Below are 23,291 nucleotides of genomic sequence, written 5' to 3'. Positions count from 1 at the left end.
CAAGAATGACCCAAAGGTAAACTTCTGAGCTATGGTCTGCGCTCCCTTATACACCCGCTAACTAAAACCAGAATTGCTCTTTGAGTTTGGGGAAAGGCTGACATTCTGGGTGGGAATGGAATGACCCAAGGTGAAAGTTAGTGAACTGCACAGGCCAGGGGTGATACTCAACATATCCTAGGATGCTTAGAAGTTGGCAAAGTGCCTTCCATACTCATTGAAACCTCTCAAGAAGCCTGGGAGGAAGGGCCCACAGGTATTAATTATCACCCTCATTTTACAAGCGTGGAACTTGGGGCTCAGAGAGGCTGGTAAGGGTGAGAAGCTCAATTTGGACCCAACTTTTCCTGACTTCTAGATAAGCACTCTCCCACGCTAGAGCTCCTGTTTACATAATTACCATCGTATCCTAGTGCTCTATGTGCCTCGAAGGATGTGCCCCTGCAGCCACCATTGAGGGGGGAACTTATTGCAGAAAGAGGGCCCATTTTCCTTTTCACCACCACCACCAGGTTAGGCATAGGAGCTCTGGGAGTGGCAGCATCACACCTACACACTACCAGTCTTGCTTCCATCCTAGCCCTCACAGCCATCATCTGGGGAAGCAACTCCTTTGGAGAAGGGGCTGCTAGCCACCCCCATCAATAGCCAACTACCTGCTACTCACAGGGCAAGCAAGCCAGCCTCCTGAAATAACCAGGTACCTTGGAGAAGAAAGAGGACACAGAATGTACCAAGCAAGTCAAACCACACTCACCACCACCTTGACTACTACCTCCCCTCAGACACTGATGGGGACAGCCTGAGACTTTGACCCAAATAACATGGGAAGAACAATGCTTCTAATTCAGGGTTCACAGCCAACCTCCTGGGAAGCAGATGGAAAAGTCCTATGGTCCTTAGGATGTAGTGACAAATCAAATGGTCACTCCTCTTCCTTGTGATGATTAAAAAGGTTTGAGAGACATAATTTCTGGGTAATTTAATCATTTTAATAATAAGGCCAGCAGGTTAATAATAAAAGGATGATCATTTAGCCATCTCTCTCAGACCAAAGACCCCTAATGGCAATAGGGTCACAGTTTATATGCCCTTCTAAGAGGTGTTCCTGAGGGATGTGCAATCACTTCTGATTGGTTAACACAATGGGAGGTGGGTTATCTTGGGGTACATGACTTACGTCACTCAAATCTTGGTGAGAGACATCAATTTCCATATTGCTTGTTAAGACAAAAGAAAGGATCCATATTTTCCCAGATGTGTCTGGAAAAACATGAGCAGGAATACACCTATTAGTCTAAACTTAGAATTTCTTGTACTGTCTGATTAGATCTTGGTCTGGGTAAATCTTTAAGAGAGATTTCCCACACTAATTGGTTTCTGGATGAGGAAGTAGAAAAGGTGAAAAACCTTGGTCCTAATACAATATTTAGTTATTAAATACAAGAGAGAAATGTTCATTTCTCACATCTTTAATGTCATTTGCATGGACAAAACTCACATTAGTTTCTGAAGTTAAACAATTTGACAGGGCCAAGGACTTTAGTGGCAAGAACTCTTTGGGTCTTCAGTTTCTGGGGAGGGCAGGAATCGGCTTACTTTTCCATTTGAATCCTCTTTGCTTAACACAACATTTTATTCTTTCATCCATTCACAATTATGATAATTAAAAGAGATAATGGAGGTGAAAGTACTTTGAAAAGTTAAAATCCCTCTATAAACATTTTCTATTTATTAGTGTTATCTTATCATTACAAGGTGGGCAACCAGATAAGGACTTTTTCCAGCCACAACGAAAAGGTTTGCATGAAAGGGACTATATTCTGACTCATATGAAGAGGGTTCCACATGCATGAAAGCACAGAGCCTTGAAATATTAAAGGCACAAGAGCCAGAAATCATGAATGAAAAATGAGGTCTAACAATTCCACTGACTTCTGCTGCCGGGAGCCAAGATGGTGGAGTAGTTGCTCTCACCCTCCCATATCAAACTCTGAAAGCCCAGAAAATATCACCCCAGAAAAAACGCTAGAACAACTGAACCAGAAGAAGGATGGGGAGCAGCAGTACAGTAGCCCAGGTACCTTGAAGGATTAAGGGGAAAGGCCCCTCTTACCCTGGGGGAAGGGGAGCAGTACTGAATGCGAGACGTCTCAGCAGCTAGTGGAAAGCCTCACTTTAGCACACCAGGAGGAGATCCTAGTGCTTCAGCATTCTACAGCAAACAGGTCTCCCAGTGCCTCAGCAAAAATAAGGGAAGCAGAATTACAAAGGGCCCCAGGCAGATAAACATCCTGCAACATTTATCTGAAAGGAGCTGAAGAAAGCAACCTACAGTTGTCCTAAAGTTCCAGCCTTGCTGATTCCAACACAACACCAGGTAAGCTGCCAGAACTCTACAGCCTCCAACTGACAACCAGGAGGAGATCCTGAAACCCAACTGGTGCAGCAGGCAAACACCAACACCTGGACTGCCCAGTGCCTCAGTGAGGGCAGGGGAACTGGTGGAAACCAGCTCAGAAAACTATCAGGTGCCTCGGCATTCTACAGCAAAGGAGCCTCCCAGTGCCTTAGCAGAACTAAGGGAGACAAGCACTGCAAGAGGCCCCAGGCAGATAAACACCCTGCAACATCCACCTGAAAGGAGCAGAAGAAAGCTAAAGGAAAGGAAAAGCAGGCAACCCAGAGTTGCCTTAGGGTTCCAGCCTTGCTGATTCCAGCCCAACACCAGGTAAGCTGCCAGAACCTTACAGTTTCCAACTGCCAACATCGGACACCCCACCACACAAAGCCAGTGACCAAGACCTAGGCTCCCAACACAAGAAGCTTGGGTTAGTGCCCTCTGCCCCAGCAGGAGAGCTCAACCTCTTTAAAGGCCAGGGAATAAAGAAACACCATGAGTAAAAAGAAACATGCCATAGATTCATATTATCAGAAGAGTGAAGATCAAGGCAGAAATTCTAAAGAAGACAATGTTGTCAACAAACCCACATCTACAATGTCAAAAGGGAATATGAACTGCTCTGAAGCCCAAAAAGCCTTCTTAGAAGAACTCAAGAAGGATTTTAAAACTCAAATGTGAGAGGTAGAAGAGTCCTTAAAAAATACAATTGGTCAACTGGAAAAAAAGTACACTGAAGAAAACAATCCCTAAAAAACACAATTGGCCAATTGAAGAAGGAAGTACAAAACTAACAGAAGAAAACAATCTGTTAAAAACTAGAATGGACAAATGGAAACTCTATGAGAGAGCAAGAATCAGTCAACAGAAACAAAAAAAATGAAAAAAAGATGAAACATAAAATTCATGGTAAAACAACTGACCTGGAAAATTGATCCAGGAGAGACAATTTAAAAATTATTGGACTACCTGAAAATCATGATGAAAAAAGAGCCTGGACAGTATCTTTCAGGAAATCATAAAGGAAAACTGCCCTGAAGTCCTAGAACAGGGAAAAAACCATAGAAAGAATCCACCAATCACCTCCTGAAAGAGATCCCAAATTGAAAACGCCAAGAAATAATAGCAAAATTCCAAAATTACCAGAAAGAGAATGCTGCAAGCAGCCAGAAAGAAACAATTTAAATATCATGGAACCACAGTCAGGATTACACAGGACCTTGCAGCTTCTACATTAAAAGACAAGGGTGGAACATGATATTCCATAAGGCAAAGGAGCTTGGATTGCAGCCAAGGATCAACTACCCAGCAAAAATGAGCATGATTTTCAAGGGAGGAGATGGATATTCAACGAAATAGGGACTTCCAAACTTCCTAAAAAAGACCAGAGCTCAACAAAATTTGATCTTCAAGTAAAGACTCAAGAGAGACAAAAAAGGACAGAAAATACAATATGTTGTTAAGGGAAACTGTTTACATCCTACAAGGGATAACTTTGCAACTCTTGAGAACTGTATTGTTATTACACCATGTTAAAGGAGTATACATAAAGGGTGGATAAGTTGACTTTGATGTAATGATAAAAAAAAATCTAATCAAGTGGGTTAAATGGATCCAAGTAAGTGGATTAATCTGATCTAAGAAAATGTACTGAGAAAGGAGGAGGTAGACAAGGGTAAATTATATTACAGCACAAGGAAAGAAGGGAGGGGGATGAGCATTGTTCCAACTTTACTCTCATCAGATTTGGCTCAAGAAGGGAATAACATAATCAGTTAGAAATCTAACTTGCCCTATAGGCAGTAGGAGGGAAAAGGGGAAAAAAAGGGAGGGGATAGAAGGGAGGGAAGAAGCAGTAAGGTAAAGGGGAAGAAAAGGGAAAGGGTAATATAAAGGGAGGAGGGACTGAAGGAGGCGGTGGTCAAAAGCAAAACACTAGTAAGGGGAAAGGAAAAGGAGAAAGAAAAGCATAAATAGGGGGGGAAAGGATGGAGCAAAAGACACAGATAGTAATCATAACTGTGAATGTGAATGGGATGAACTCTCCCAAAATGGAAGGATAGCAGAATGGATTAAAAACCATAATCCTACAATATGTTGTTTACAGGAAACACATTTGAAAAAGAGTGACACATACAGGATAAAGGTAAAAGGCTGGAGCAGAATATATTATGCTTCAGCTGAAGTAAAAAAAGCAGGGTAGCAATCCTGATCTCAGACAAAGCAAAAGCAAAAATAGATCTAATCAAAAGAGATAAGGAAGGAAACTACATCCTGCTAAAAGGCACCATAGACAATGAAGTAATATCATTACTAAACATATATGCACCAAATGGTATAGCATCCAATTCTTAGAGGAGAAGTTCAGGAGTTACAGGAAGAAATAGACAGCAAAACTATACTAGTGGGGACCTCAACCTCCCCTCTCTGCACTAGATAAATCTAACCACAAAATAAACAAGAAAGAAGTTAAGGAGGTGAATAGAACATTAGAAAAGTTAGGTATGATAGACCTCTGGAGAAAACTGAATGGGATAGAAAGGAATATACTTTTTTCTTGGCAGTACATGGCACATACACAAAAATTGACCATGTACTAGGGCATAAAAACCTCACAATCCAATGCAGAAAGGCAGAAATATTAAATGCATCCTTTTCAGATCATGATGCAATAAAAATTATATGTAATAAAGGGCCATGGAAAGATAGACTAAAAAATAATTGGAAACTAAATAATCTAATCCTAAAAAATGATTGGGTCAAACAACAAATCATAGAAACAATCAATAATTTCATTCAAGAGAATGACAATAATGAGACAACATACCAAAACTTATGGGATGCAGTGAAAGCAGTTCTTAGGGGAAGTTTTATATCTCTAAATGCTTACATAAATAAATAGAAAAAGAGGAGATCAATGAATTGGGCATACAACTAAAAAAACTAGAAAAAGAACAAATTAAAAATCCTCAACTAAACAACAAATTAGAAATATTGAAAACCAAAGGAAAAATTAAAAATTGAAATTAAGAAAACTATTGAACTAATAAATAAAACTAAGAGCTGGTTTTATGAAAAAACCAATAAAATAGATAAACCTTTGGTTAATTTAATTTAAAAAAGAAAGAAGAAAACCAAATTACTAGTATCAAGAATGAAAAGGTGAAGCTACCACCAAGGAAGAGGAAATTAAAACAATAATTAGGAACTATTTTGCCCAACTATTATGCCAACAAATTTGACAATCTTACTGAAATGGATACATATTTACAAAAATATAAATTGCCCAGATTAACAGAAGAGGAAGTAAAATACTTAAATAACCCCATCTCAGAAAAAGAAATTGAACAAGCCATTGATGAACTCCCTAGGAAAAAATCTCCAGGGCCAGATGGATTTACATGAGAATTCTATCAAACATTTAAAGAACAATTAATTCCAATACTATATAGACTATTTGGGAAAATAGGTGAAGAAGGAGTCTTACCAAATTCTTTTTATGATACAAATAAGGAGCTGATACCTAAACCAGGAAGAGTCAAAATGGAGAAAGAAAATTATAGACCGATTTCTCTAATGAATACAGATGCAAAAATTTTAAACAAAATATTAGCAAATAGATTACAGCAGCTTAGGATTTATACCAGGAATGCAGGGCTGGTTCAATAGTAGGAAAACTATCAGCATCATTGAGCATATCAACACCAAAACTAACAGAAACCACATGATCATCTCCATAGATGCAGAAAAAGCTTTTGAGAAAATCAAAAACACATCCTTATTAAAAACACCAGAGAGCATAGGTATAAATGGAGACTTCCTTAAAATAATAAATAGCATCTATATAAAACCTTCAGCAAGCATTACATGTAATGGGAACAAGCTAGAAGCATTTCCAATAAGATCAGGGGTGAAATGAGGATGTCCATTATCACCACTGTTGTTCAATATCGTACTGGAAACATTAGCTTTACCAATAAGAGAAGAAAAAGAAATTGAAGGCATTAGAATAGGCAAAGAAGAAACAAAGCTATCACTCTTTGCAGATGACATGATGACATACTTAGAGAATCCTAGAGACTCAAGTAAATAACTACTTGAAATTATGAACAACTTTAGCAAAGTTGCAGGCTATAAAATAAACCCACATAAATCATCAGCATTTCTATATATTACCAACAAAGCCCAACAGCAAGAGATAGAAAGAGAAATCCATTTAAACTTACTGTAGACACTATAAAATATTTAGGAGTCTACCTCTCAAAACAAACCCAGGAACTCTATGAACACAATTACAAAACACTTTTCACACAAATAAAATCAGATCTAAATAATTGGAAAAACATCAGTTGCTCATGGGTAGGCCAGCTAATATAATAAAAATGACAATCCTACCTAAGCTAATTTACTTATTCAGTGCCATACCAATCAAACTACCAAAAAATTATTTTATAGAGTTAGAAAAATAATAACAAGATTCATTTGGAAAACAAAATCCAGAATATCAAAGGAACTAATGAAAAGAAATGCAGGGGAAGGTGGCCTAGCAATTCCAGATCTTAAATTGTATTATAAAGCAGCAATCATCAAAACTGCTTGGTACTGGCTAAGAAATAGAGTGGTGGATCAGTGGAATAGGTTAAATATGCAAGACACAGTAGTCAATGACTATAGTAATCTATTATTTGATAAACTCAAAGACCCCAGCTTCTGGGAAAAGAACCCACTCTTTGAAAAAAATACTGCTGGGAAAAGTGGAGAAAGAGTATGGCAGAAACTAGGCATAGACCCAAATCTCACACCATATACCAAAATAAAGTCAAAATGGGTTCATGACTTAGATATAAAGGCTGATACTAAGTAAACTGGGAGAACAAGGAATAGTTTACCTATCAGATCTATGGAGAACAGAAGAATTCATGACCAAACAGGAGATAGAGAACATTAAAAAGCAAAATGGATAATTTTGATTACATTAAATTGAAAAGTTTTTGCACAAACAAAGCCAATGCAACTAAGATTAGAAGGAAGGTAGAAAATTAGGAAAGAATTTTTACAACCAGTCTCTCTGATAAGAGACTCATTTCTTAAATATATAGAGAATTAAGACAAATTTATAAGAATACAAGCCATTCCCCAATTGATAAATGGTCAAAGGATATGAACAGACAGTTCTCAGATGAAGAAATTAAAGCCATCTATAGTCATATGAAAAAATGCTCTAAATCATTATTGATTAGAGAAATGCAAATCAAAACAACTCTGAGGTACCACATCACACCTATCAGATTGGCCAACATGACAAAACAGGAAAATGATAAATGTTGGAGAAGATGTGGGAAAATTGGAACACTAATGCATTGTTGGTGGAGTTGTGAAATGATCCAACCATTTTGGAGAACAATTTGGAACTATGCCCAAAGGGCTATAAAAATGTGCATACCCTTTGATCCAGCAATAGCACTTCTAGGGCTATATCCCAAAGAGATCAAACAAATGGGAAAAGGACCCACATGTACAAAAATATTCATAGCAGCTCTTTTTGTAATGGCAAAGAATTGGAAATTGAGAGGATGCCCATCAATTGGGGAATGGCTGAGCAAGTTGTGATATATGAATGTAATAGAATACTATTGTGCTGTAAGAAATGATGAACAGGCTGACTTCAGAAAAACCTGGAAAGACTTATATGGTCTGATGCTGAGTGAAGTGAGCAGAACCAAGAGAATGTTGTACACAATAACAGCCATGTTGTGTGATGACTAATATTGATAAACTTAACCCTTCTCAGCATACAAGGATCTAAGACATCTCCAGAGGCCTTGGATGGAAAATGCTATCACATCCAAAGAAAGAACTATGGAATTGAATCAGATGCACTATTTTATTTTTTTCTCTTCTGTTGAGTTTTGTTTCCTCTTTCTGGGGTTCCTCCTATTGGTTCTAATTTTTACTTACAACATCCTAATCTGAAAATATGTTTAATAAAAATGTAAATATACAGCCTAAATCAGATTGGGCGCTGTCTTGGGGAGGATGGTGTGGAGGAAGAGGGAGACAATTTTTAAACTCAAAAGCAAATAGATGTGATTGTTGATAAATCAAAATAAATAAATTTTAAAAAAAAAGAATTCCACTAATGGAAGAGCCATTCAGAGTAGGAATCAGAGCATCAGGTCAGGAAAATCTATAGAGTAGGAAACCAGGAACTGAACCAAAAAATCAAATCCAGGGGAGTTATTTCCAGTGGGATTCAGTATGGAAGCTGTGGCCATGTAAATAGTCAGTGTGTGTGCTCAGTGTTTCATCATCTATGGACCATCCTTATGCACACGTGACCTGTCCCCCAGGTATCCAAGAGTACTTTGTGCCTGCCAACAGTGGAGGTATGGACAAATAGGAGTAATCTTTTCTTTTTTTAAAAAAACAAAAGGTCCATTCTTCATTTAGATAACTGAAAATGTACAATTAATAAATTCTGTTTTGTAAAAAAATTAAAATTTTTCAAATAAAAATTTATTAGTATTGCAACTAACCTTTAATTTTATCTCTTAGAACTTAATCTAATTCAGCCCATATCTTCAAACTATGATTAAAATGCTTCTTTCAAACTCACAGATTCCCATTTTTTACTTCATCTGTCCTGGGTACTAAGGTTGTATTGCCACCAAGCTCTTCCTAGGGATTATTCTCAAATTTCGTGCTGCTAGTTATCCCTAACAGCTTAGTGGCTTCTCACAGGTTTACACCACAAGTATTTCAATTTCCAAAATAATTCCTGTGACTTCTCTCATAACCTGTTCCAATAACTCTTCAGATATCAAATTCTTTCCATGTGGTAGAATATGAGGAGTAGATGCTTTGAAGGGCATCTCTATATTAAAAATATCCATTACGCTTCTTCCCCTCCCAGAACATTTTGGTCCATGACATCTATCATATTCCAACCCCTGGGCATCATCTGTCCACGAACTGTTCAAAAATATCATTCCTGCTTCTCTCCCAATGTGAATGCACTATACCTTATCCTTGTGTAATATCTCCTGATATCTTCCTTTAGATAGAGAAAACTGCAGAGCCTACCCTCAAATGCTCAATATCTTTTCATCGCCATGCTTCAAAGACACTTTAAAATACTTGTAAGTATCTTTCATGTTACCTTTAAGTTTACTCTTTCCCAAAGCTAAATACTTCTTTATCTGAACTCCTACTGTGGGTGCACAAGGGCCCAGCATGTTCCCTGAGGAAAAGGTGCTAGGGGCCAGGCTGGCCATCATCCATCTGCACAAGGAGTCCACACTTTTTTTGCTGCCTCATAGCCAGCTTCCTCAGGTGAGAAGACCTCAGACTGAGGGTGTGCCAAGAACTCAAAGTAGGTACAAACCTGATGAATTAACAGCAGAGAATGCTAGTTCTAACCCTTAATGCAATCACTCAACACTCCCCTCTACAGCCTATGCTCCCAGTAGCAGAACTGCACAAGCTGACTCACAATCTTGCAAAAGAACTCAACTCTATACTCCAAAATCTATTTTTTTTTCTCTAGTGCCTCAGCTAACTAAATGACAGAAATTTGCACAGGCTGTAAAGGCAGAAAGAGCATGACAACAGCAAGAAGCTGTCTCAGCACCACAACAGAACTTGAACAGAGAACTGAAGAATAGAGGAAGGTGGGCTGGAAAGGTCATGCATCTGTGTGGTACTTCAATATGCCTGAAACAAAGGGGGATCCTACCTGACTACTTAACTTAGAGAGGAAAATGAAGGAAAGAATTAAATAACATATAAAAGCAAGCAAAAAGGAACTAATATGCAAAATTCCAAAATTAGGAAAAGAGATGAAAAGTCAGAGGGTTAAAAGCAAGGGTAAGAGACCTGGTGGAAATAAAGTTGCCTTCAAACAGATTAATAGAACTGAAGGAAGAAGGAGATACTCATTTGGAAAAAGAAACAACATTAGAGACAAATGGAGGAAAATATAAACCTAGTTTTTATAAACTTTAAAGGTAAATTGATTAACCAATCCAATAAAATGAAAATGATAGATTGACTAAGAACATAAAACTCCACAATCTTAAAAGATTGTTCCTTACAAGATCTACCATCTATCAAGTCAATACAAAAAGCAGTAGTTGTAATCTACTATCAGACAAAACAAAAGCAAACATTCAAAATCTAAAAAAGGATAAGTAAGGAAACATTATGTTGAAAGGAACCATAGACAACAAACCAATATCAGTATTAAATTTACATGCTTTGATACTTTGGGATCTAAATTCATATATCTATCTCATTTGATACTCACAACAACCTAACAAGGTAGGTGCTATTATTATACACATTTTACAGTTGAGGAAACTGGGAAAAACCCTGCGCTGCCCAGGGTCCCACAGCTAGTAAGTGTCCCCAGGACAAATTTGAACTCCAGCCTTCCTGACTCCTGACGCAATGCTCTGTCCACTGTGCCACCTGGTTGCCTCATGAAGAAAACACAGAGCTACAAGAAGACATAAGACAGTAACACAATGGTAATAGAAACTGTTCATGTCCCTCTCTTGGGTTTGGATAAGCTTAAAAGAAATATAAACAGAAGGGAAAACAAAACTGAGCAAATTGCTAAAAACACAAAACAAAACAAAAAACAAGAGCTAAAAGTCTTTTGGCATCTTCTAAATGGAACTGCTAAAGAATTAACATTTTTGGTGGTCCTGACTTCCAGGAGCCAAGATGGCACAGTAAGAAGTAATTTGCTCTCACCCTCCCCTATCAACCTCTAAAAACCCAGAAAATATCACTCCAGGAAAAACCCTGGAACAGCTGAGCCAGCAGAAAGACAGGATGCAGCAGTCTTTGAGCCTGGGAAGCTTGGGGGATTAACGGGAAAGGTCCCTCTCAATCTGGTAGAAGGGGAGCAATATAAGATAGGAGGTGTTCCAGCAAGCCAGCACCAAGCCTCACCTTGGAAAACCAGCAGCAGATCCTGAGCCCTAGGGTGATGGAACAGGCAAACGCCAACACCAGGAACCCCAAGTGCCTTGGCACAGGCAGTGGAACTGGTACACTCCAGCAGCTAAATATCCCTGTGCTTCAGAGCAGCTCAGGTGAGCAGGAATCCTCTAGGGGCCAGATGTCCCTCCCATCCCAATGGCTTCAGTGTTGCTGACCCCAGCTCAGCACAAGGTAAGCTGCCAGACCCCTTCAGCCTCCAGCCATCAGCACTGGAAGCCCCAGCACACAAAGCCAGTGATCCTGGCCTCCAGCACAAGAAGTGTGGGTATGTGCCCTTGTGCTCCAGAAGGAGAGCTCAACTTAAAAAGCCACGAAATAGGCATATACCATGAGCAAACAGCAGAAATGGATAATGACAATATATTCTTACTATGGGGGACAGGGAAGATCAAAACACAAATTCAGAAAAGGACAACATTGTAAATATACACACATCCAAAACCTCAAACGAGAATATGAACTGGTCTCAAGTCCAAAAAGCCTTCTTGGGAGAGCTCAAGAAGGATTTTAAAAGTCAAATAAGAGAGGTGGAAGAAAAATTGGGGAAAGAAATGAGAGGTATGCAAGAGAGAGTCAATAGCTTGGAAAAGGAAGGACAAAGATTGACTCTAAAAAACAATTTTTTAAAAAAATACAATTGGTCAAGTGGAAAAAAAGTACACTGAAGGAAACAACTCCTTAAAAAGTATAAATGGCCAAATGGAAAAGGAGGTACAAAAACTCGCGAAGAGAACTCCTTAGAAAGTCAAATGGGCCAAATGGAAAAGGAGGTACAACAGCTAATTGAAAAAAATTTGTTAAAAATTAGAACTGGGCAAGTGGAAGTTAATGATTCTATGAGACACCAAGAATCAGTAAAACAAAATCAAAAGAATGAAAAATAGAAGAAAATGTAAAATATATCATTGGAAAAACAACTGACCTGGAAAATAAATCCAAAATTATTGGATTTTTAAATTATTGGTCTACCTGAAAGCCATGATGATAAAAAAGAGCCTGGATAGCATCTTTCAAGAAATCATAAAGGAAAACTACCCTGAGGTCCTAGAACCAGAAGGTAAAACAGTCATCGAAAGAATCTACCAGTCATCTCCTGAAAAAGATCCCAAATTGAAAATGCCAAGGAACATAGTAGCCAAATTCCAAAGTTAACAGGTCAAAGAGAAAATACTGCAAGCAGCCAGAAAGAAAGAATTTAAATATCATGGAAGGACAGTCAAGATTACACAGGACCTTGCAGCTTCTACATTAAAAGAGTAGAGGGCTTGGAATATGATATTCTGTAAGGCAAAGGAGCTTGAATTACAACCAAGGATCAACTACCCAGTGAAACTGAACATAATCTTTCAGGGGAGCAAATGGATATCCAATGAAAAAGGGGATTTCCAAACCTTCCTGATGAAAAGACCAGAGCTCAACAAAAAGTTTGATCTTCAAATACTAGATTCAAGAGAGGCATAAAAAGATAAATGGAAAAGAAAACTAAAATGACATGTTATTCAATAAGGGCAAACTGTTTACATCCCTACAAGGGAAGATGATACTTGCAACTCTGGAGAACTGTTTCTTTATTATGACATTTAGAAGGGATATACATGATCAGAGGGTGTAGGTATAAATTGACTTTGATGTGATGATAAAAACAACCTAATGAAGGGGTGAAAAGTGATTGTAATAGGAAAAGAGGAAAGGAGGAGGCAGAAAAGGGTAAATTACATCACATGAAGAGGCAAAAATATTACAGTAGAGAGAAAGAAAGGAGAGAGACAAGCATTATTTGAACCTTAGTCTCACCTGATTTGGCTCAAGGAGGGAATAACATACTCAGTTAGATATAGAAATCTAACTTGCCCTATAGAAAGTAGGAAGGAAAAGGGAAAGAAAAAGGAGAGGGCTGATAGAAGGGAGGGAAGATTGAGGGAGATGGTGGTCAAAAGCAAAACTCTTTTGAGGAGAGAAAGGGAGAAAGGAAAAGAAAAGCATAAGGTGGGGAGGGGAAATAGGATAGAGATAAAGCCACAGATAGTAATCATAACAGTAAATGTGAATGGGATGAACTCTCCCATAAAGCGGAAATGGACAGCAGAATGGATTAAAAACTATAATCCTACAATGTGCTGTTTACAAGAAACACATTTGAAACAGAGGGATACATACAGGGTAAAGGTAAAGACTGGAGTAGAATATATTATGCTTCAGCTGAAGTAAAAAAAAGCAGGGGTAGCAATTCTGATCTCAGACAAAGCAAAGGCAAAAGTAGATCTTATTAAAAGAGATAAGGAATGAAGCTACATCCTGCTAAAAGGCACCATAGACAATGAAGTAATATCATTACTAAACATATATGCACCAAGTGGTATAACATCCGAATTCTTGGAGGAGAAGTGAAGGGAATTACAGGAAGAAATAGACAGCAAAACTATACTAATGGGGGACCGTTTGCAACCTCTCCCTCTCTGAATTAGATAAATCTAACCACAAAATAAACAAGAAAGAAGTTGAGGAGGTGAATAGAATTTTAGAAAAGTTAGATATGGTAGACCTCTGGAGAAAACTGAATGGGGACAAAAAAGAATACACCTTTTTCTCAGTGGCACATAGCACCTACAGAAAACTGACCATGTGCTAAGGAATAAAAACCTCACAATGCAGTGCAGAAATGCAGAAATATTACATGCATCCTTTTCAGATCATGATGCAACAAAAACTATATTTAATAAAATATATTTAATAAAATATATTTATATAGAAAGACTAAAAAATTAATTGGAAACCGAACAATCTAATCCTAAAGAATGAGTGGGTCAAACAACAAATCATAGAAACAATCAATAACTTCATCCAAGAGAACGACAATAATGAGACAACATACCAAAACCTATGGGATGCAGCCAAAGCAGTTCTTAGGGGAAGTTTTATTTTTGTAAATTCTTACATGGATAAAATAGAGAACGAGGGGATCAATGAATTAGGCACACAACTAAAAAAGCTAGAAAAAGAACAAATTAAACATCCTCAATTAAATATCAAATTAGAAATACTGAAAACCAAAGGAGAGGTTAATAAAACTGATATTAAGAAAACTACTGAACTAATAAATAAAACTAAGAGATGGTTTTATGAAAAAAACACAATAAAATATATAAACCTTTGGTTAATTTGATTAAAAAATAAAGAAAAAGAAAACCAAATTACCAGTATCAAAAATTAAAAGGATGAATTCACCACCAATAAAAAGGAAATGAAAACAATAATTGGGAGTTATTTTGCACAACTGTATGCCAATAAATTCGACAATCTTAGTGAAATGGATGAATATTTACAAAAATATAAATTGCCCAGATTAGCAGAAGAGGAAGTAAAAACACTTAAATAACCCCATCTCAGAAAAAGAAATTGAACAAGCCATCAATGAACTCCCTAGGAAAAAGTCTCCAGGTCAAGATGGATTTATAAGAGAATTCTACAAAACATTTAAAGAACAATTAATTCCAATACTATATAGACTATTTGGGGAAATAAGTGAAGAAGGAATCCTACCAAATTATTTTTATGATACAAATATGGCACTGATACCTAAACCAAAAAGAGTGAAAACAGAGAGAGAAAATTACTGACCAATTTCCCTAATGAATATAGATTCAAAAATTTAAATACATTAATTTGTTAAAAAAAAGAATTAACATTTTTCAGTACCTTATGTAACTTTTATAAAAACTGACCATTTATTAAGGGCATAGAAATGTTGCAAACAGATTTTAAAAGGCAGAAATAGTAAGTCATCCTTTCACAGACCATACTGAAATGAAAATAGTAGTCAGTTAAGGGAGCACAAACAAATGATACTGATCCAAATGGGGACTTAAACAACAAAATCCTAAATATGAGTGGTTCAAAGAACAAATCAGAGAAATAATTAATAATTATGCAAAAAGGATAATAATGATGAAACATAGTACCAAAATTTCTGGGATGGATGCAGCTAAAGAAAACCTTAGGGGGGGAAAAATCATATCCTTAAAAAGATAAATTAAGAAAATGGAGAAAGAGAGGATCAATAAACCTAGTACACATTTTAGAAATTAGAAATCCAAAAGTAAACAAACCTAAAATAAGCACAAAGGAGGAAATATTAGATAACAAAAAAGAAATAAATAATCTGGAAAAAAACCCTAAAGAAATTATAAAATTAAAGGATGGTTCTTCGAAAAGAGTAATAAAATTGTGTCATGCAGCCAAGATGGTGCAGAAAAGGCAGAGACTCACCTGAGCTCTCTCAAATTCCCCTCTAAACAATTTTAAATCATGCTTCAAAATGAATTATAAAGCAGCAGAATGTACAAAAGGATGAAGTAAAAACCATTTTCTAGCCTAAGACAACTTAGGTCAGCAGGAAAGGTCTGTTAGACCAGGGTGAGAGACTGAATCTGTGGCTGCGGTGTCCTGAGCTCTCAGCCCACAGAGGGTAAGGTGATTGGAAACTGGTCAGAAAGAGATTACAGAGGTCCTTTTGCTGGTACTGGGTGTAGGACTTGGTTGCATTGCCCATATGTGCATCTAGGTCCCAGTCCCAGGGTGCAAAGGAGCACTAGCACACCACAGCTTGCAGCCACAGGGAAGCAAGGACTTTGGACATAGTTTCAGGGTGGAAAAGAAGGCTTGTGGTCACTCACAGACCAGGGCAGAGGCCAGGAGAACAGTGATTGACCACACACCTCCTTACATAATACCACCTTGGAAGAAGTGAACATTTACAGAGACTCCAGGACTAGATCTGAAAACAGCAGCACAAAAAACCTGAAGCTTAGGACACTGCCCCCTCCAACCTGGGAGCACAGACCAACTTTAACACAAAGTTCAAAGTCAAAAAATAGACTGGAAAAATGAACAAACAACAACAAAAAGAACCTGACCATAGAAAGTTGCTATGGTGACAGAAAAGATGAAAACACAAACTCAGAAGACTACAAAGTCAAAACTGCTACATCCAAAGCCTGAAAGAAAAATGTGAATTGGTTTCAGGCCCAAAAAAAAGGATTCCTGGAAGAGCTCAAAAAGGATTTGAAAAATCAAATGAGAGGTAGAAGAAAAATTGGGAAAAGAATAATGTAATAAAAGTGACGCAAAAATAATGTAAGAACAGTGACGCAAGAATATTAAAAGTGATGCAAGAGAGTGATGCAAGAAAATCACAAAAAAGTGAGATGATTTTAAGTGGCAAGAGGCAGAGTGAGAAAGGAACCCTCTGAAGCCCTCCTAATTTCCCCTCCAAACAACATGAAAACTGCCTCAGAATTGATCTAGGAGCAGGGAAGCAGCTTACCAGCACAGTAGGAAAGGTCTGTCTCACGAGGGTTGGAGGGGAGCAAGGTCCAAGAGTAGCAGTGATGTCTGTGCTTTTTAGTGTACTTGGTTTACCCTTAAGCTTATGGGAATGGATTCTACTTTATTCCTATTACATATAAAGCTAGCTCTTGGTTTTACATATATTTTATTTGACATATTAAGGTATAATTTTCATTCTCTTTTTAAGCTCTCTTTGGTTTAGGTTTAGGTATCAATAGCATATTTGTATTATAGAAGGAATTTGATAGGGCCCTTTCTTTTTCTATTTTTAAAATAGCTTTCATAATATTGAAATTAAATTTTGTACCAATGTTTCTTAGAATTTGTTCGTAGCTGCATCTAGCTAGCAGGGCAGAATCAAGATGGCAGAGGAGTAGGAAGATATATAGCCCAGTTCCTCCAATACTATCCCTCCACAAACATCTAGAAAATGCATTCAACTGAGTCCTGATCAGGAACTCCATGAAAAAAATCATAGTGAGTCATTTTTCAAGTTCAAGTCAGCACAGGGAGGTAGACTAAGCATACTGGGAACAGGATCTGTCCAGGAACACACGGTGGAGAGCAAGGACTGAAAAAGGACTGAGGCTAAGCGCTTGGATAAGAGGCACTGTGGCAGGAAAAGATCCCTAAATTAGTACAGGATGTGGGAATCATGCTATCTAGCAGTTCTGTCTTTCACTAGCCAATTATAAGTCAAAGATCCAAGACAGAGGGGGGAACCTGTGCTTAGGGATAGAAGAGATGAGAGGTCAATGTTCCTAGGTTGTATGTTAAAGTAATATATTCAGAAGCAAGAAGCAAATATGTGGCTCTGACTCCCAGAGCATAGCAAGGACCCAGTTCCAGCCTCCAGCCCAGGCTGAAGCTTGCAGCGGAATAAACAGAGCAGGAAGCCCAGACTAAAAGGGAGCCTGCAGTTCTATCATCAACCTGCAGAGTTTCCTAGCTGGTTGATAGTGGATGTGGCTAGCAGCATCAACCAGAACTGCCAACCAGAGATGAGCAGGTTGCTCAGACCCAAACCTTAGTTAGAAACTTGCAGACCTCCACCCAAGAGGGAAGTGAACAGACTTTTCTCTTGATCATAAACTTTGAGAGAACTGAGAAGATGAATGTTCTGAGCCTGAGTTGTCCCTGAAATTCTAGAATAACACAATATTCAACACCCCAAGAAAACAGCAGAAGAGCTCAAGAAGATAAAAACTAAGCTCAGATATCCACCCCCAAAGTGAGCAGAGTCCATCCTTAACATAAAATCCAAAGGCAGGAGGTGGGTTCAAAGAATGAGGAAACAAAAAAGAACCCCACCATAAAAAACTATTATGGTGGCAAGGAATGCTTAAGACACAGACCCAGAAGAGAATGTCACCAAAACATCTGTAAGCAAAGGCTTGGAGAAAAAGATAGCTTAGGTATAAACTCAACTAGAATTCCTGGAAGAAGTGAAACAATAGTTTTTTTTTAAAGACTTTAAAATGTTTTTATAAATGAAACAAGAGCACTTAAGGAAAAATATGGAAAATAAAGGACAGCTATGGAAGAAAGAATTGGAAAGGTAACAGCCTGGTACAAAATCTTGCACAGATGATAAGCTCTCTGAAAGTTAGAATGGATCAAATGGAAGCTAATGACTGCATGAGATAATAAGAAATACTAAAACCAAATGAAAAGATTGAAAAAATAGAAGAAAAATATAAGGTATCTCATAGCAAAAACAACTGCCCTGGAAAAAAAAGATCAAGGAGAAAAAAAATTAAGGATCATTGGACCACCTGATATTCATAACCAAAAAAAAAAGAGCCTAGACATCTTATTTCAAGAAATCACAAAAGAAAACTGCCCAGATTTCTTAGAACCAGAGGGCAAAGTAAAAATAGAAAAAAAAAGTCCACCAATCATCTCCTGAAAGAAACCCCAAAACGAATATTCCCAAACCCAGAGCTTCCAGGTCAAAGAAAAAATATATTAAAAGTAACTAGAAAGAAAGTATTCAAGTACCAAGGAGTCACAGTCAAGATCACATATGATTTATCATCCATCACTATAAAGGAGGAGACCTTGGAATATGATACTCTAGAAGCCAAAGGATCTTGCCTTGTAACCAAGAATAATTTGCACAGCAAAACCAAGTATAATCATACTGGGGGTGGGGGGGAGGATGGACCTTTAATGAAATAGAGGACTTCTAAGCATTCCTGATGAAAAGACCACAGCTGCAGACAAACTTTGAAGTTCAAAAACAGGAATGAAGAAAAACATAAAAAGGTAAACATGAATAAACAATCATAAGGGAATAAACAAAGATAAACTGTTTACATTCTAAAATGGGGAGATAATACATGAGTCATTTCTGAACTTTAGTATCATCAGGGGTCATGGAGGGAGTCTAATTAGATAAGGCCTGGAAGTAGTTTTCTCATGTCCTGATCTTAAAAGAAGAATGAAAAGAGAGGGTAAGAGGAATACACCCTGGTCAGGGGAAGAGAAAGGAAGGTTAGAGGAAATTATCTCACATAAGCATGGTATGAAATTAGATAGCTATAAAATGAGGGGGAAAGGTGGGGGCAGCAGTTGGCACTTGAACCTCACTCTCATCTGAACTAGTCAAAAGAGGGAACATACACAATTGAGTACAGAAATATATTTCACTCAGGGGAATAGGAGGGCATGGGGAGAAGAGAGTTAGAGGGAATTAGAGAGTGGGTAGGTGAAGGAGGGATTTGTCCGAAGGAAAACAAACTTTAAGGATGTACAAAAATATGGGAATGAGAGAAGTTATCCATAAATTGGGGAATGGCTAAACTAGTTATGATACATGAATGTAAGTTGTAAGCAATGACGAAGGGGATGGTTTCAGAGAAACATAGGAAGGTTTATATAAGTTGATGTACAGTGAAGTGAGCAGAACCAGGATAACATTATGGTAAAGACAAACTTAGGAACTCTAATCAATATAACTGACTAACCATGATTCCAGGGCATTAACAATGAAACATGCTACTCACCTCCTGACAGAGAAGTGAAGGACTTGGAGTCTAGAATGAGACAGACATACATACATACATACACACACACACCACACACACACACACACACACACATACACATATACACCTACATATACATATATATGCATATTATATATACGTATTTTTTTTTGGACATGTCTAATGGGGAAATTTGTTTTGCTTGACTATACATGTTTGTAACAGGTTTTGTTTTTCTTTCTTTCTCATTTGGGAGAGAAGCTGGGTAGGGAGGGTGAGAAAAAAGATTTTTTTGTGATTAAAAAATAATTGTTTAAAACAGAAGTGAATGACTTCAATGCATCTATGAGCAAAGCTTCAAATAAAAACATACCTTGGTCACAAGCCCAGCCAAAATTTCTGGAAAAGATAAATATTGAAACAAAGGCAAAGGCTGAAAAAAGAAGAAAACAAAGTATCCCAAAGGAAAAACAACTGACCCGGAAATCAGATCAAGAAAAGATAATTTTAAAATCATCATACTATCCAAAAACCTCAATAAAAAGAGCCTAGACATGCCATTTCAAGAAATCATAAAAGAAAATTGCCCAGATTTCTTCGAACCAGAAGACAAAGTAAAAATAGAAAGAATCCATCAGTTATTCCCTAAGAGCAATCCCAAAATGACAACTCCCAGGAATATTATAGTAAAAATGTAAAGGTACTAGGTTAAAAAAAAATACTGCAAAAAGCCAGAAAAAATTCCACTAGAATTGAAAGAATCACAGTTAGGATCACACAAGATTTACTAGCCACCATCATAAAGAAGTAGACAACTTAAAATATAATTCAGAAGGCAAAAGATTAGGCTTACTACAATCAAGAATGATTTACCCAGTAAATCATTGATCCTAAAAGGGAGAAATAGATCTTTAATGAAATAGAGAACTTAGATAATAGAGAAATAGAGAACTTAAAAGCATTTCTGAAATCCCCTTGTGTGGGATGCAACTCAAATTAAACAACCTCTTAGAGGTTTTTCAAGGTAGAAACAGAAAGTTAAAATTTTATTATTTCAATTCTAGAGAATCGGGTGTCCCTCGACCAGTATACTCTGAAGAGGTGAGACAAAGTACAGAAGCAGAAGCCAGATTAAATAACCCTAATGGGAAAAGCCCCCTCCCACCAACTGGCCAATGTATGGCTCACAATACCATAGAAACAGAAAACAAAACAAAGAAACTATATACCTATCTATATTTAGCCCCTTAGTTTGCTGAAGTAATACCAAAGAAGCAATTAAAAATGTGCAGTCAAGCTAGACGCTGTGCTGTTGTGGCAAGATTACCACCATGACCAGAATATAGCAACAGGTGTAACAACAAAATACAGGGGGGGTTTCAAGGGTTTCAGGCTTGGCAAATTTTAACTACTGAGATAACAATGACATAGAAGTGTGTGGGGGGGTACTTGGGGCTGGATTCCCATAAATCGAAACTTAGGCCTGTCGGGCTGTTATGCCTACCTTGAGTCTCAATACAATTTCTATTTATTTTTCTAAGAAGTCTTCACAGGACCCCTCATCCCACTCAACAAGAACCATTGATCCCCCTGAGGAGGCTTCACTTCTGAGAGTTCATCTCTCACACCCTGTTCTAAAAATACCAGTTTCACAGAAACTTCGAAATACAAAATATAGGAATCAAGAAACATACAAAGGTAAACATGAGCAAGCAATCATAAAAGACTAAAGAAAGATAAACAAGACACATGCAGCCAAGGAAAATGGGTGTTCTGGCAGAAGAGAAGGAGCCTCAGCTCTTGTCCCAGGAGCAGATTAAAAAGGCTACAGAAGCTTTGTTGGGATATAGAAAGAACAAACAAAATGCTAATACATTGCTTTTGAATGAAAATTAGAATTAGTTTTTAATGGTGACATTATGGAAAATTCCCCCAAATGGAAAAGAAATCAGAATATCTTTGCCTCAGGGTGTTAGACCTGATACAAAAAAAGTTTGTTTATTTACCAAGGATGAATCCAATTTAACTTCAGAACAGACAGAAAATTTCTATAAACAGCTTTTGAAAAAGAATGAGATTACAAACATTGTACAAGATTAAAACATGAACATAAACCTTATGAAGCTAAATGGCGCCTTTTGAGCAGTTTTGACCTCTTCCTTGCTGATAAAAGAATTACACTATTTTTACCCTCACACATAGGAAAGCATTTCTATCGCAGAAAGAAGGTACCTTTATCAGTAGACCTCATGACTAAGAATTTGTCAGAACACCTCAATAGAATTGCCCATGGAACTTCATTAACTGTCACTAATCATGGCTGTTGCAATACAGCACATGTGGGTCACACAGGAATGTGTGTAGATCATCTAGTGGAAAATATTGTTGCTGCTGTAGATCTGCTTTCAGAAAAGTTGCCCGAGAAGTGGGAGAGTGTAAAAATTCTGCACCTGAAAACAGAAAAATCTCTTTCCCTTCCAGTCTTTTCTTCTTTTGTCTCCCATTTGGGTTCTCAGAAAAGTAAGAAGCAAAAGAAAGACAAGAAAGTGGCCACCAAGCCTGCTCAGGCTGCCGTGAAGCCTGAAAGTGAGCATGCTTTGGATGGTCATAAGCTAGAGGCAGAAAAGGAGGGCAAACCCTGACTCTGATGATGAGATTCCACAGCTAGTTCCAATTCAAGCAACATCGCCTCAAAAGTGCCCAGAGCTTCAGAAAGCAGCCCTAACAAAAGAGTCTACAGAAGAGAGCCTCAGCACTAAAATGCCACAAGCTAAAACTCCTGGTAAAAAGAGAAAGGCCTCTGGAGACTCCAAAACAGATTGACAAAAGTTCCACAAAGGTGAAGAAGACTCCAGTCACTGGCAAACATAAGAAGCCAAGGATCCAATCCCCCAAAAACCTGGGAAAGAAAGTAATTCCTCAGTAGAGGTCAAAGCCCTGGAATAAACTCCCAAGAAGTTAAGAGGTCATTTACTACTCATAATAAAGTAGGGAAAATTGAATGGCTTTGAAATAAAATCTGTTTTTACTTTCTTTTCTAGTTACTTCACACAATGAAAAAAATAAATGCCATTATCAATGTGCTTCAGTTCCCTTAATATGCTGTAGCATTTGTTCCTCATGTGTTTAAAATGTGTCTGCTTTACCGATTTTCTTGCAAATGTTAACTTCAGCCTTATGACTTAAACTGTTTCTTGTCAGATTTAATGCATCTGTTTACTATACTAGTAATTTAAAATAAGTCTGGCTATTCCTGAAAGCACTCAGTGAACTGATACAAAGTTAATGAAGGCAAGAAGAATGCTATTTGCATTTGTAAGACCTTTCCCCTTTCTCTTTTCCCTTATTTTCTTTATGGCCAAAAGGTCCCAAGCTTATAAGTAGGGTTAGCTATAGAGTTAGAATATTCAGAATAGACTAGGTCTAATGGCTGAAAATACTGTTTTGGGTTTTCTTTTAAAACAGTAAAAATGCATTATGTTTGCATTCTTGGAGCTTTTACTGCTTATGATTGAAACCAAAGACAGGAGAAGAAATTTATGTGC

The 23,291-nt window shown here is 37.5% G+C and overlaps 1 long non-coding RNA gene and 1 pseudogene across 1 annotated transcript in view; one reads left to right on the top strand and one right to left on the bottom strand.

Annotated features, from left to right (window-relative positions):
• The window catches only part of LOC144455004 (uncharacterized), a 265,597-nt gene that overhangs the window by 159,793 nt on the left and 82,513 nt on the right, over positions 1-23,291 (bottom strand). The window lies entirely within an intron of this gene.
• On the top strand, positions 21,511-22,672 carry LOC110200377 (ribosomal L1 domain-containing protein 1 pseudogene; annotated as a pseudogene).

This window comes from Phascolarctos cinereus, unplaced genomic scaffold (genome assembly GCF_003287225.1).
Source record: "Phascolarctos cinereus isolate Bilbo 61053 unplaced genomic scaffold, phaCin_HiC Scaffold_8;HRSCAF=390, whole genome shotgun sequence".
Taxonomy (NCBI): domain Eukaryota; kingdom Metazoa; phylum Chordata; class Mammalia; order Diprotodontia; family Phascolarctidae; genus Phascolarctos; species Phascolarctos cinereus.
Note: the sequence above shows the minus strand (reverse complement) of the source record. Positions and strands in the feature narration are given on the sequence as shown.